At 45.9% G+C, this 15709-nt stretch overlaps 1 protein-coding gene across 6 annotated transcripts in view; it reads left to right on the forward strand.

Annotated features, from left to right (window-relative positions):
• Positions 1–278: 278 nt before the first annotated feature.
• Positions 279–15709, forward strand: part of KTN1 (kinectin 1) — a 146339-nt gene continuing 130908 nt past the window's right edge. For 3 of the 6 annotated variants that reach the window (XM_061612464.1, XM_061612469.1, XM_061612466.1), the window contains exon 1: positions 280–587. The gene's annotated coding sequence lies outside the window, so the exon portion shown is untranslated. Of the gene's footprint in view, positions 588–1124; positions 1211–15709 lie in introns of all 6 variants that reach the window. The other 3 variants (XM_061612467.1, XM_061612470.1, XM_061612465.1) reach the window with 2 other exon arrangements.

Below are 15709 nucleotides of genomic sequence, written 5' to 3' on the forward strand. Positions count from 1 at the left end.
TTCAGATGCGAGGAGATGAGGGGTGAGAAAGCAGGGCAGAGGGAGACGGTCAGCTGGGGCAGCGGAGAGGGCAGCGGTGCACTCTGCGCATCCTCAGAGACACTCTCTTCCTCCCGGTCACCTCAGATGACCAGGACTATGTGCGATGATTCCTAGAAAGTGTCCCTAAGGATGTGCAGAGCGCACTCCAACCGTCCATATTCCTCCGCTCTTCCTACCCAAATATGATAGGGGGGGGGAGGTCGGTAAAGGCTGCGAGTAACAACAGCAAAAGTTGCAGCTGCCATGAAGCGCTGGAGGCAGCCGGGCCTTCGGGGGTTGCCCCTTTAACAAGCGCGCGAGCGGGGAGAGGAGGCGATGGACGGCTGCCTGGACGGACGGGTGAAGGGCCGGGTCGGGCCGGTGCCGCCTCTCCCGCTCCTTCGCTGCCTCTCCGCCCCGAAGGCCCGTCGTGTGAGGAGGAGCCGTCGCCGCCTGCTCATTGCTGCCGCCGCTCCTCCTCCTTTCCCTCGGCCGACCCTCCCTCTTTTCTTCCTTCCTTCCCCTTTCTTCTGACAAGCCGCCGGCTGGGCTCCTGCTCCCCTCAGGTACGTCGCTTCGTCCCGGCGCTGCCGCCGCCCTCCGCTGCCTCTGCCTCTTCCCGCTCCCAGCCAGAGAGAGGGCGGCTGGTTAGTCAGCAGCTAGGCCCGGCTGGGAGGCTGGCGGCTTTGGCGGCGGCGGCGGCTTATGGATGTCTCTGCCTTGGCCCGCTAGGCCGGCAGGCCCTGCCCGGCTGCGTGAGGAGAAGTAGCGGAGAGCTGGCTACTTGACTGGCTGGCTAGCTGGCGGGGTCTCCCGGCCACGCACCTCGGGGGTCGCCTCGTGGAAGTGGGTGGGGGAAGGAGAGGAGACCCCCCCTACTTATGTGCAGGCCTCGTAGGGTTTGTGGGGGGGGTCTTAGGGAGATAGGTGGCACTGAAGCTTCATTCTCCCCTTGCTCTGTTGGCTGCCCTCCTGAGCCTCTGTTTCTGCTGCTCAGAAAAAGGAGCTTTCGGGGGGGGGAGGAGAGAGAGGGGACCCCCCCCAAGAATTTATTTATTTATTTATTTATTATTTGATTTATATCCCGCCCTTCCACCCAGCAGGAGCCCAGGGCGGCAAAGAATCAGTAGATGAGCTCCACAATACTAGGAATGAGTATCTCAAATGTACTACAGGGCTCTCTCCGGAGGTAGGGGATGCACTCTCTTTCTCTCTCTCCTCTCCCCCCATTCCAGTTTTTTTAAATTGGAGAAACAGAACCCTCTTACAAGTGTCCCCCCAAACCCCATTCTTCTTGGGTGGAAATCATGTGCTGCTGCAGTGGAGATGTACTTCTTCTCCTACTAAACTGTGCTGAAGAAATATAGGGAGTTGTCCCCTACCTCTGTGTCTAATTGTTTAACATTTCAATTCATATTGTTGGCTGTAACTAAACAAGCCAGTGGCTGCCCTAATTAAGGCAGGGACACTGTATAAATATACATATATACATGTACACCTGGGAGTGTGGGCCATTGAGCTCAGTGGGGCTTGCTTCTGAGTAAACATCGCACTGTGAGTGAAAAACAAGAAACCTGGATTGTGGACAGCAACATGCCAGCCCATCTGAAGGGGTTGCATGTCACTGCTTAGGAAAGTGTTGGGCCTGAGTAAAATGAGGCTCTTTTTTCTCCAGAGGAGCTGGTGAAGTGTCCTTCAAGTAGGTCTGATAGTGGGCTCTCTGACACTGGAGGCATTCAAGAGACAGCTGGACAGCCATCTATTGGGAATGCTTTGATTTGGATTCATGCATTGAGCAGGGGGTTGGACGTGATGGCCTTATAGGCCCCTTCCAACTCTACTATTCTATGATTCTATGATACATAAGTGTGTCATTTAATTCCTGGTTTTCTTCCAAGGAACTCAAGGCAGGGTGCATGGCTCTCCCCACCCTCATTTTATCCTCACAACAACCCGCAGGTCAGGCTGAGACTGGCCCAAGGTCACCAAGTGAGTTGTGTTGCTCAGTGGGAATTTGACTCTTGATTTTCCAGGTCCTCATCCAACACTCTAACCACTCTGTAGTTTATTTTAGCTAAATGATTCTCTGGGAGCTTTCTTGGGAGTGATTGTGTCTTATCCTAATTGTTCAGCATTGGAAGGATGGCACCCTTTGGAAAGAAGCCCCATGGGGACATGGAGGGTGATTTCTGACATTAATGATGCCCATGTCAGTCATTAATGAGGATCTGACTGGAGTGCAATTTGAGTTCTTGTGGAGATATGCAACATTTATGGAGAGAGATAGACTGAGGTGTAGAACTTTTGAAGGACTTAAAGAGTATGAGATTCAGGTCTCTCACAAGCTGGCTTTGTGGACAGGTGGGAAGGAGATTATTTGCATCTCATGGGCTATATGCTTTCAGTACTGTTGTTCTTTATTGGTTCTGAACATGCTTTTGGTTTATTCCTTCTGGAGTGTTGGAATTTCTCCAGAAGATCTTTGCAGGTTCCATTGTGACACTGTTACGGGGGACTTGAGGGATCTTGATGGTAGAGTGTGGTGTAGACTTCTAATCCAAGTCATGAATTGGAGTTTTCTCCATCTGCCTTTAAGTTACTTGTATTTGCATCAAGTTCTTAGGGTGGGTAAGGTATTGGAGAAAAAGTAAATCAGAAGTGATTGGTAGACATTGTATAAAAGAGAATGAAATACGTCCCCCTCCTGGTTTAACTCCTAGAACTGAAATGCCAGTCTTCAAAAAATATTTAGATATGGACTTGGAGCTTTATGAGAAATGGGAAAATCTCTGTTGGTGGGCTTACCTCAGAGAATGGTGCTCTTTGGGTCCGTACAATTCAAATATGGTGCTTGGATGTTGTCATTAAGGAAATGCTCTCGTTTTATATAAATGGTAGACTTGTGGTGGTTTCTAAGGTATGTTGGCTGTAGCCTTAGTGTGAACTTTTTTTTTTAGTGTGAACTATTGAAAGGCTATGCAAGAGTCTGTGCTTGGCTGAACATAGCTGGGGGAAACAAAGGTTTGGTTTAGACAGGCTAAAGCTTAGTGATACAGGAGCAACCTGGCTCGAGGCTCTGGCTCACATACCCCACCCATCTCCATGTTTGAAAATGGCCACTTTAGAACTAATCACAGTTTCTTATTATTTATTTATTTAATTTAATTTAATTTAATTTGTATCCCGCCCTTCCTCCCAGCAGGAGCCCAGGGCGGCAAACAAGGCACTAAAAACACTTTAAAACATCATAAAAACAAATCTTAAAATACATTAAGACAAAACAGCATTAAAAACATTTTAAAAAGGGTTAAAACATTATTTAAAAAAACATATTAAGCAATTCTGACACAGACTGGGATAGCTCTCAACTTAAAAGGCTTGTTGAAAGAGGAAAGTCTTCAAAAGGCGCCAAAAAGATAGCAGAGATGGCGCCTGCCTAATTTTTTAAGGGGAGGGAATTCCACAGGGTGGTAATAATAATAATAAATTTTATTTTTCAGCCGCCTATCTGTCCGGGTTAGGGACACTCTAGGCGACGAACAACAAGAATAAAAACAATACATATAGATCAACATAATCAAATTTTAAGCTAAAAAACCATTCATTAATTCAATTGTAACATAAGTTAATCTGTCCCAATCTTGTAGGCCTGCCTGAACAGCCAGGTCTTCAAGGCTCGGCGATAGCTGGACAGGGAGGGAGCATGTCTGAGATCGAAAGGGAGAGAGTTCCAGAGGGTGGGGGCCACAACAGAGAAGGCCCTCTCTCTGGTCCGTACCAGCCTAGCTGTTCTCACCGGTGGGACCGAGAGAAGGTCTTGCGAGGCTGATCTCGTCAGGCGGCACAATTGGTGATTCTGGAGGCGTTCCTTCAGATATACTGGGCCGAAACCGTATAGGGTTTTAAAGGTCAACACCAACACCTTGAATTGGGCCCGGTAGACAACTGGTACACCGCCAGTGAAAATCTAATAACACTGGGGTGATATGATCCCAGCGACGGCTATGCGTAATCAAGCGTGCCACCGAGTTCTGTACCAGCTGTAATTTCCGGACCGTTTTCAAGGGTAACCGCACGTAGAGCGCATTGCAGTAGTCTAAGCGAGAGGAGCAGGGCATGTATCACCTGAGGGAGCAGGTGAACAGGAAGATAGGGACGCAGTCTCCGTATCAGATGTAATTGATACCAAGCTGCCCGGCTCACTGCTATAATCTGAGCCTCCATGGACAGCTGGGAGTCAAGTATGACCCCAAGACTGCGGAACTGGTCCTTCAGGGGTAAACTTACCCCATCAAGCATCAGGTCAGTAATTCCTAACTTCCTTTTATCTCCCACAAGTAATACTTCAGTCTTGTCGGGGTTCAGGTTCAGCCTATTCTCTCCCATCCATCCACTTACGGATTCTAGGCACTTGGACATGGTATTCACAGCCAACTCCGGTGAGGACTTAAAGGAGAGATAGAGCTGAGTGTCATCTGCGTACTGATGGCACTGCAACCCAAAACTCCTGATGATTGCTCCCAGCGGTTTCACATAGATGTTGAATAGCATGGGAGAGAGGATAGAACCCTGTGGCACTCCTCAATGAAGAGGCCAAGGGTCTGAAACCTCATCTCCCAATGCCACCCGTTGCTGCCTATCCGAGAGATAGGAACGGAACCACTGCAAGACAGTGCGTCCTATTCCTAATCCCTCTAGGCGGTTTAAAAGGATACCGTGGTCAATGGTATCGAAAGCCGCTGAGAGGTCCAGGAGGACAAGGAAGGTGTATTCACCCCTATCCAATGCCCTCCGCATATCATCTACCAGAGCGACCAAGGCTGTTTCCGTACCATGACCAGTCCTAAAACCCGATTGGTATGGATCTAAATAATCCGTTTCCTCCAAGTGTGTCTGTAATTGCGCAGCCACCACCCTCTCAATCACCTTGCCCAAGAATGGTAAATTAGAGACTGGGCAAAAGTTGTTTAACTCTTGGGGATCCAAGGACGGTTTTTTTAAGATGGGCTTTATTACCGCTTCCTTGAGGGCTGATGGCATTGCACCCTCTTGCAAGGATGCATTCACCACCACCCTTGATCCCTTCGCCCAGTCTCTCTTTACAGCTCATGATGAGCCATGATGGGCAAGGATCAACCAGACAGGTGGTCGGCTTCACAGTACAGAGCACCTTGTCCACTTCCTCAGAGAGAAGAGGCTGAAACCGATCCCAACAGACCGGAATGCAACTAGCCAACTCTGGCCCACTTCCTGTCTCCACGGTGAGCGGAAGCGTGCTCTTCAGACGTTCGATTTTATCGGCAAAGTGTTTAGCTAAAGTATCACAGGAGATTTTAGAATGTTCCATGGGTTCCTGAGCAACTGGACTGACCAGGCTTCGGACCACTTGGAACAATCTCCTGGGACAACACTCTGCCGACGCCATAGAGGCAGCAAAGAAATTTTTCTTTGCTACCTTTGTTGCCACCTGGTAGGCAGCAATTGCTGCTCTAACCCGTGTCCGATCATCTTCAGTGCAAGATTTCCGCCACCGGCGCTCAAGTCGTCTCACCTCCTGTCTCAGACCCCGCAGCTGTGGTGTATACCAAGGTGCTGTCTGAGTTCTGTTCAGGGGGAGAGGACGTTTCGGAGCCACCCAGTCCACCGCCCTGGCGATCTCCTTATTCCACTCCATCACCAGGGATTCGACCAGGCGACCTTCAGTCAGCTCCATATCCCCCAGCGCATTCAGGAATCCTTTGGGCTCCATCAGGCGTCTGGGGCGGACCATTCTAATAGGTCCTTGTCCCCTGTGGAGGGCGTGTGGCATCGAGAAATCTATATTCACCAGATAGTGATCTGACCATGACATGGGGTTAGAAGAATTCACCCCCATTTTCAGAGCACTATCCTCCCCTCCCGAGACAAACACAAGGTCGAGAGCATGACCGGCTACATGGGTAGGCCCTATATTACTAAGGTGCAGATCCCAGGAAGTCATGGTTTCCATGAAATCCCGAGGGGCTCCTGTGAGGACAGCCTCGGCATGTACGTTGAAATCCCCCATCACCACAAGATTGGGGGAGAGCAATCGCACAGCCGAGACTACCTCGAGCACCTCAGTCAGGGATTCTGCTGCGCAGCGGGGTGGGCGGTACACAAGCAGAATCCCTAAACTGCCCTTTGGGCCTAACCTCCAGTACATGCAATCAACAAACTTGGTCTCGTGGAGAGGGGGTCTGGCGAAACACAAAGATTCCCGGTAGGTAACTGCCACACCCCCTCCCTGCCTCCCAATCCTCGGCTGCTGTGCATATCGGAAACCGGCTGGACACATGGCCTCAAGTATAGGAGCTGAGGCCTCATCCAGCCATGTCTCCGTAATACACACCAGGTCTGCGTCCTCATCCAGAATCATATCCTGGATGAGTGATGTTTTCTGTACCACAGACCTGGCGTTACACAACAGCAATCGAAGATTGGATGGAGTTCTGCTTTCCCCAGTTATCTTCTGGTGGTAAACAGGCCCGGAACAAGGGATGGATATTAAGCATCTATCTCTAGTTCCCCGATGCTGGCTTGGCCTGCTACCCACGCCCCTACAGAATCTGCCGCCTAGCCTTTCAATATTGTGGCCCCCCACCCCCCCACACACTAACCCCCTCTGATCTACACATAGCTCCCTCCGGTACGCCGATAGGCAGGCCTTCTCCTTCGGTACAGTAAAAACAGAAAAACAACCCCCCGCCCCCCCCCAAAAAAGAAGCAACAAAACAAAAGACAAAAACCCAGGCCACCTCAGCCAGCCGGCTTATGTATACCTCCAAAGAGGGACAGGTGATGGAAATTAGTCACAGCTGGCTGGGTACCTGGGACCTGGTCCTGCAGGAGGCACGTCTGCCAGGCAGCAGCCCCACTGGGAAGGGTGGTGGAGGTGGTGTTCCAACAGGTGCTGCCACACTAAAGGTCCGTTTACTGTATTGTGCAGAACGAACGTCCAGATAAGATGGTATCTGCAGGAGGCCCTCAACTGCAGAGTGCAGTGATTGACTGGGTATGTAAGGGATAAGACGGTCTTTCAGGTATCCTGGTCCCGAGCTGTATAGGGCTTTGTACACCAAAACTCCCACTAATTTTGGTTCAGTGAAGACATTCAGTACTGCAATACATAAATGAAGCTAATCCTTCCATAGTAGTTACAAAGTGAACATCATTTCGCTTTTTAGAAATTCTGAAACTGTACTTGAAAAGCTTATGGTGAAGGGAGTAGGAGACTACTGCAGTGATCGGTTCTAGACATAACTATTTCTGTAACGGTACACCTTTTCACTCTTATATGATAGCTGCATGAGTCTGCTAGCATTATGGTTTAATCATCAGATTTAGCATGATAAAACTGCTTCAGTCATGGATTTTCTGAGATATTTTGGTTGCTAGGAATGTTAGAGACTTGGCATCTTGCATTTCTTGAAAAGATGTGACGCACTTTGCCTCAGATGTCACTGTCTTTAGGGAAGCGGTGGCTGTTAATGGAGCAGCAAATAGAGCCTTAACCCTGCAGACATAAATATACTTTTCTTGGATCATGTCCCACTGATTTCAGCGAATCTCTTAAGTATGCATGTGCTTAGGCTGCAGCCTAAAACCAATAGTTTGTGTAGTTCTATTTCCCAAATTTACAATAGTGTTCTTCGTCTTAAAGTAATGGAAAGGGTGACTGAGATTAGGACATTTGACAGTCCCTATGTGGAAATTAGGAGGTTAGGAAGCCAATGTGTTGACACTTAACTAGCTACTACTCAGTCTCCAGACTCTTCTGGGGGGGGGGTGAAAGGCAGCAATAAAGAGGGTTTCATGGAGATCATTCTGAAGCCCCCAGTGTGTATGTGGGCAAGAGTGTGAAGAAATTTGAACTGAGTTTTCATTAGTCTTTCTGTTTACCCACCTTGGGATGTGCAGTTGTTTATTTCTTGCTGGTCTATGCTATAATAATAATTTATATAGAGCTATGTACCTTAGAAATAACAGAAAGATCATTATATCCTTTGTATACCCAATTGATCACTGCACTCTGCAGGTGAGGGCATCCTGCAGATACCATCTTATCAGGACGTCCATTCCACACAACATAGGAAGCAGGCCTGTAGTCTAGTGGCACCTACCCTTTGGAATCCCCTCCCCTTAAATATTAGACAGGCACCATCTTTGTTATCTTTTTGGCATTTATTGAAGACTTTCTTCTTTCAACAAGCCCCTTAAGTAGAGACCTTATCCCAGTCTGCATCTGTGGTGGAATTGCTTTTTAAGATGTTTTTAAATAATGTTGTTGTTTTTTTTAAAATGTGTTTTTTTAAAAAGAGGCTTTTAAGATATTTTTACTGTTTGCCACCCTGGGCTCCTTCTGAGAAGAAGAGTGGGATAGAAATTTAATAAATAATAATGGCTTGTCATGATTTCTAAGATTCTTGACTATTTGTTTATTGGGTACATGGTAAAAGTGTACAGAGATGTTCTCAACGGATTTCCTCATGGTGATAGAATCCTCCTCCGGACCTGCTAGATGTGGTGCAATCTTGTGTATGTTTACTCTGAAGTAAGTCTCAGTAAATTCATAAGAGTAAATCCCATTGTAAGTGTGCATAAGATTGCCGTCCTTGGTTTGTATTCTGGAGCTGTTGTATTATGAAAGACTGGTAGTGGGTTAAGGTCGGGATTTTAACTTTTTTCGTAGGCTCGGATTCGGTCTCTTTAAAAATATATCTGACTGGATTTTGAAATGTAATATAAGAAGAAACCTTAAATGTTAAGGTATTCTTGAGGAATCTGGTGAATATGCCAGATGCTATAAACATGCTATAGAACTGGTGACAATGCAAACAACTATGACATGGTGACCTTTTAATCTAACTAGCTGATCCTTATTCTGTACAAAGGATTTTCTCAACATTAGGTGTTTGTGGGGCGGGAAGAGTTTTGTCAGGGCTTAGGGATAGACTCTTAAGGCACTGAAAAGACTGATATTCCTTACAGAATTAGGTGTGCCTAAACCTTATGGAGAGAGCCAGTGTGGTGTAGCTGTTTGAGTGTTGGACTACGACCTGGGAGACCACGGTTCAAATCCCCACACAGCCATGATGCTCACTGGGTGACCTTGGGCCAGTCACTGCCTCTCAGCCTCAGAGGGAGGCAATGGTAAACCCCCTCTGAATACCCCTTACCATGAAAACCCTCTTCATAGGGTCGCCATAAGCCGTAATCGACTTAGAGGCAGTCCATTTTAAACCTTATGGAACCAACTGGCTTGGAGATGCCTGACATCACATAGGGACAAGTTGTCAGCAGTAATTAACCTAACTTCAGCTTGATTTTCAGTTATTTATTAAAGGAATAAAGTGAAGCACTCAGATTAGCGTATACCTACAAGACAAGTATTTTGAAGTATGGTACTAACTCCTGGTAATGGGATAGTGTTTGTCTTCATTGCAATACTTATTCAGCTAAATGAAGTGTGTTTGAATGGGACCATTGGTTAGTATGAGTTGGTAAGAACAGTGAGCAGGAAGCTGGTCCTTGAGAGAATTGTGTGAATTGTTTAATGGGGGAAAGGAATGTACCAGACCTCACAGGTTGAGGAGACTGGGTGTTCAAGAAAGCACTGTCCCACACTACTAAGTATAAGGAAATATATTTCGTGGTCCTTTTTCATTACAAAACTGTAATGAAAAGAAAGCTGTTTCACCTCCAACACCTTGGAAAGGGCACTGTTAAAATCTAAACTAACATGTCTTAATTCAGTGCTTGCTTGTTGTAAATTCTGTTGCTCAAGCTGTGCACAGCACAAGTGGCTTTTTTGGTTTTTGCCTTTGCTGTGTGTTTGTTTGTTTGTTACATGTATACATCATCTTTCCTCCAAGGATCATACATGGCTCTGCCCTCCCCATTTGATCCTCACAACAACCCAGTGAGGTAGATTAGGCTGAGAGGTGGTAGGTGTTGTAGAGCAGTTGCTCCAACTGAATTGTGAGAGCAGCTTACCTGAGGTTAATCAGCCTATGACTAAAATGGTTCTTGTGGGCTATACTGGCTAGCTTTCTAGACTGCACTGGGTTTCCAGTAACACTATCAGAAAATAGTTCCTCCTATAATAGGTCTGACAGGTTGTGATTCACTATGCCTAACAGGGATTGTCAAGCAAGGGTGCACTGAGTAATTGGTAGGCTGCATCTGACTTTGTAGATCAGAAGTAGTATAAACCTGTCCTATATATGGGAGTAATAAAGAATGAATTTATTTATAGGGTTGTCATCAAGACAGAATGAGTGGGAAATGTTACTGCCAGGCCTGAGCTTTAAGGAGAAGGTAGAATGCCAATTTAAAAATCTTAATAATTGAAGAAAGACAGTAGTAACGTAAGTTACTATTTAAAAACTTGAGCACTGTTGCTATTTCCTTTGTTAATTGTTGCATCATTTCCATTGAAGACTGCATGCAAAAGGGTTTAACAAATTAAGGCTGCAGTCCTAACCCCAATTACCTGGGAGTAAGACTCATTGAATCAATGTTCTCAGTAGGCATGGTAAGGATTGCAGCTGTAATTGTTGCAAATATTTTTAGTAAAGAAAAGAATTACAACTTTCCTCTTGAAAAACCTTTCATGCTTTCTTGGAAGTAAGCTGAAAAACATGCCAACTTGGTTATGATCAAGACTGGGTCTTAAATCTCTGTTTAGGCTGATTTTGAAATACTTTAACTATGTTTTGTTCTGAATAATTCCTAACATGTTCTTGATGTTGATTAAAGATTAAATTGCTGTGGCAGGCATCCTGATTGCTGCTGAGATTTCTTAGTCAGCTGTGCCTTGGCTACATTTTTCAGATTGTATGCTGAATCTATGTAATTAAAAGAATTCCCCTTTTCTGCATAAAAGATGGGTAAACTGTTTTTGGAGAAGATGGCATAGCTGCATTTATATAAAATATGCAAACCGTGGCACTGTGTGTAGTAAACTCTGGATTCTCACTGGCTGCAATCCAGTATACACTTACCTGGGAGTAAGTCCCATTGAACCCAATGGAGCTGAGTAGACATTTAGTGGATTGCAGCCTTATTCTCTAAAATATTTCAATAACGCAAAACTGCTTTAATGTTTATTAACAATTTCTCTTCATGAAGGCTGTAGCCTTTGAAAGCTCCTTTAAAAATTACAAAGTTCAGCGTTTCTTAAAGGGCCATCCGGCATTCACTTTTCAGAAAGCAGTATTGGGAGCTGTGCCGCGTCTCATACCATATAAAAGGAAGATCTAGACTTGCTCAAGCTTGCACAGGGTGGTGTGATTAGGCAGCTAGCTGTATAAAGCTCATCTCCCCCCATCCCCCACACGCCACCTATTTCTGCTTTGGAGATTTGATTATCATAGGTCAAAGTACTTCCAGTTGCTGCTTGAAACAGATTACAGTATGGCCATTGGGCTGGGCGGTGTGTGTTGAAGAACTTCAGTAAATACAATAAACTTTTCATTCCTTCCCTTTCCTCCAGAGATGAAAAATCTGTATCCCTAACCTAATTGCAGTAGGGGTGTGGGGGTGCAGAGTCACTTTCTGCTGTTGGTGTTGTAGAGGCCTGAGGTAAGGGCTGCTGAAGCATGTTTCCACTGAAAGTTATAAAAACACCTCGGTGAAGATAATGAAACTATGGGTTTAGTTCTGGGAAGATTAAAAAAAAATCTCTATGGAGAAACAAGCTGAAGTCCTACTGTTAGTTGCTGTTTAACGGAATGGAATGTACTGTATTCATTATTTTTTTCTTTGCTCCTGTTCACTTCCCCTCAGATTTAGAAAAAAATACTTGAAATTCCTAATAGTCATAAGCAAGTAGTTAGGGCTCGGTCTGTACAATGTTGAAAGAGTGACCCAATTCAGCACCTAAATGCCAACATAATGTTTTTAGCAGCCCAGGGAACCAGGCACCATGGCTTTTTGATGGCGGTGTAACTCTCTGACATGCATCTTTGACAGTAGTTTGAAGGTTAGTTTAAGATAATTAAGTTAGTTTCTTGCAAGTAACACAACTTACTCAAATGTTCCCAGGGTTGTTCATTGATTTGAAGTAATAAAACTGAAGTTTCATAGCTGTCAGTTGATGGTATTGGAGAATCCACCGAAAGGTCATGTAAGTGCCACAAATGTACATGGTGTTTACAGAGTCACATGAGCAAAAGCCAGGCCCCTGCCCTGAAGAGCTTACAATCTAAATATATACTGTGGTGCAGTGAGAGGTGGGAAGGGGCAAGAAAGGAAGAGAGATGCAAGGATAAATGGGGATGAGCATGTAAGCAAATACAATTATGCATCTTTAGAGTTTGTTACTGTTGGGGATTATGGCTAACGGGATGAGCCAATGTACCCAGTATTTATGAATTACTTTTTCCTGTTCAGGTTTTAATAAACACTAGGCATTGATTTCCTATGGGTTTTGTTCCCATATCAAGTGAGGTTACTTAAAGTATGTTTTTCTGTGGAATTCTTTAAACCAGATTAAACTGTGAGAATAAATGGGAATGACAACAAAACCAGCATTTTTCCCTCCTCCAGTTGCGATGTTTTCATGAAATTGGGGGTAGGCTCGGTATTCCTTTTCCCGTTTTCCTGGTTTGCCTTTATTTTAACGGAGGAATCAAAAAGGCTGACTAGAAAGCTTTTGCATTCCTTGTTTTTAAGGTGTTTATTTCTCCATTATGCAGGGTGATTGCTCCATGTTTGAAATGTGGAACTATGTGCCACAGTCTACGGGAAGAATGATTGTGTACCACTTGGTGCCCATCTCAGCCCCATTATGAGTTTGTTTTGCAAGAGCTGTACTGCAGACGAACAATACCTAATTGCTTTGCTGCAACTAGTTGGACTTAATAAGTACTGTAGCTTAATTAGATTATGTTTGAACAGATGAATAAATTGTTCATAATGAGTTTGAAGTGATACCATTGATATTCAGATAGAGATTTGGAGAAAGATTTCAAGCTTGCATCAGTGGAAGCCTTCAGTGAAAACCATTGCAGTACAGTGATTATTATAGGACTTCATAACTTGTGATATCAGGCTTTATTCAGCCCACCAGCCATGCAGGGCCACCACCAGGTTTAACGGAGCTGTTGGTAAAGTGCCCTCTCATGAGGCCCTTCTGTCTTTGCTGGTGGAGGTGTAGGCGTAGGAATCTGCCTTATTCTGAGTCAGACCATTGCTCAGTCTACATTATCTACACTGGCTGGCAATGGCTGTCCAGGGTTTCAGACCCGTTTCTCCCTGTTGTGCTTGGAGATGCAGTGGGTTGAACATGGGGTCTTCTGCATGCAAAACTGATGCTTTGCCACTGAGCTACAGCAGCAGTCCAGTCAGCACTGGGTGGCTGGATCTAGGAATTACCATTTTAATTTCCGAGAATGCTTCCAACATAGCAACACTCCAAGGCATTGTGGGAAATTAACAGGGCAGCCCCAGACTCAGCAGGAAATCCTTTCTAAGTTGCATCTAACAATTTCTCAAGGGTTTATAGTGCGAGTTGCTAGACGGTTATTTAAAAATAGACTTCTTTCCAAGTCAGTAGCCGTAGCTTGTGCAGTGCCAGTAAGACTGATGTTGGCTTTAATCTTCCAATGTAAAATGATACCTAAAAACTTAATTTACAAACGTGTACTAAACAGGTAACTTTTGTGGGTTTTATAGGATGTTTTTGAGAGAGATTGTTCCTCTTCCTTCGGAAGGGTCACTGAATTTTACATCTCTTAACTCGCTTTTGTCATATACAGTGTAGCTTGAGGAGGAAATCCCCACTTCAGCTTCTAATGTTACGGTTTTTGTGTTAAGGAATCTTATGTATACATACCAATAGTGCCTTAATACTCAACTGCTGAGAGCTGTATCTGCCCTTATTTTTCATTAATATGGAACCTGGAAGCCTTCTTTATAGATTGTGTTCAAAGATTTCTTTGCTGCCTCTATTGCATCCGCAGAGTGCTGTCCCAGGAAGCTGTTCCAAGTGGTCCGAAGCCTGGTCGGTCCAGTTGCTCAGGAACCCTTGGAGCATTCAAAGGCTTCCTGTGACAAATTGGCAAGGCACTTTGCCGATAAAGTCGAACACCTGAAGAACTCGATTCCGTACGCTGTGGATGCAGTAGAGGATCCAGAGTTAACCAGTTGCAATCCGGTTCAGTGGGATCGGTTCCGGCCTCTTCCTTCTGAGGATGTGGACAAGGTGCTTTCAACGGTGAAGCCTACCACCTGTCTGATTGATCCTTGCCCATCATGGTTCCTTATGAACTGCAAGGAGAAATTGGGCGAAGGGATCAGGGCGGTGGTAAATGCATCCTTGAAGGAGGGTGTAATGCCACCGGCCCTCAAGGAGGCAATTATAAAACCCATTCTAAAAAAGTCCTCCTTGGATCCCCAAGTTTTGAACAACTTTCGCCCCATTTCGAATTTGCCATTTTTGGGCAAGATCATTGAGCGAGTGGTGGCTAGCCAGTTGTCAGCACACTTGGATGAAACGGATTATTTAGATCCATACCAGTCGGGTTTCAGGACTGGACATGGTACTGAGACAGCCTTGGTCGCTCTGGTAGATGATATGAGGAGGGCATTAGACAGGGGAGAATTCACCTTTCTTGTCCTCCTGGATCTCTCAGCGGCTTTTGATACCGTCGACCACGGTATCCTGTTAGATCGCCTGGGGGGATTAGGAATAGGAGGCACTGTTTTACAGTGGTTCCGTTCCTTTCTCTCTGACAGGCATCAACAGGTAGCATTGGGAGATGAGGTTTCAGACCCTTGGCCCCTCACTTGTGGAGTACCACAGGGTTCTATCCTCTCTCCCATGCTATTTAACATCTATGTAAAACCGCTGGGAGCTATCATCAGGGGTTTTGGGCTGCGGTGTCACCAATATGCGGATGACACACTGCCCTATCTCTCCTTTAAATCTTCACCGGAGTTGGCTGTAGAGACCTTGTCCAAGTGCCTGGAATCCGTGAGTGGGTGGATGGGAAGAAACAGGCTGAAGCTCAATCCTGATAAGACCGAGGTGCTACTTGTGGGTGACAGGGGCAGGTTGGGTGTTGCTGACCTGAATCTTAATGGGGTAAAATTGCCCCTGAAGGATCAGGTCCGCAGCCTCGGGGTTGTTCTTGATTCCAAGCTGTCCATGGAGGCTCAGATTTCAGCAGTGAGCCGGGCAGCTTGGCATCAACTGCACCTCATACGGAGGTTGCAACCCTACCTTCCTATTCATCAGCTCCCACTGGTGGTACATGCCCTGGTCACCTCTCGATTAGACTCCTGCAATGCGCTCTACGTGGGGTTACCTTTGAAAATGGTCCGGAAACTACAACTGGTGCAGAATGCGGCGGCACGCCTGCTTACAAACAGCTGCCGCCGTGATCACATCACGCCGGTGTTATTTCATCTACATTGGCTTCCAGTTGTTTTCTGGGCCCAATTCAAGGTGTTGGTCTTAACCTTTAAATCCCTATACGGTCTCGGCCCAGTTTACCTGAAGGAGCACCTCCAGTACCACCAACTAAGCCGCCCGACCAGATCAGCCACACAGGGCCTTCTCTCCGTCCCACCAACGAAAACAGCTAGGTTGGTGGGGACTAGAGAGAGGGCATTCTCAGTGGCAGCCCCCACTCTCTGGAACTCCCTCCCGTTCGATCTTCGC

This window comes from Rhineura floridana, chromosome 2, assembly GCF_030035675.1.
Source record: "Rhineura floridana isolate rRhiFlo1 chromosome 2, rRhiFlo1.hap2, whole genome shotgun sequence".
NCBI classification, from domain to species: Eukaryota; Metazoa; Chordata; class Lepidosauria; order Squamata; family Rhineuridae; genus Rhineura; species Rhineura floridana.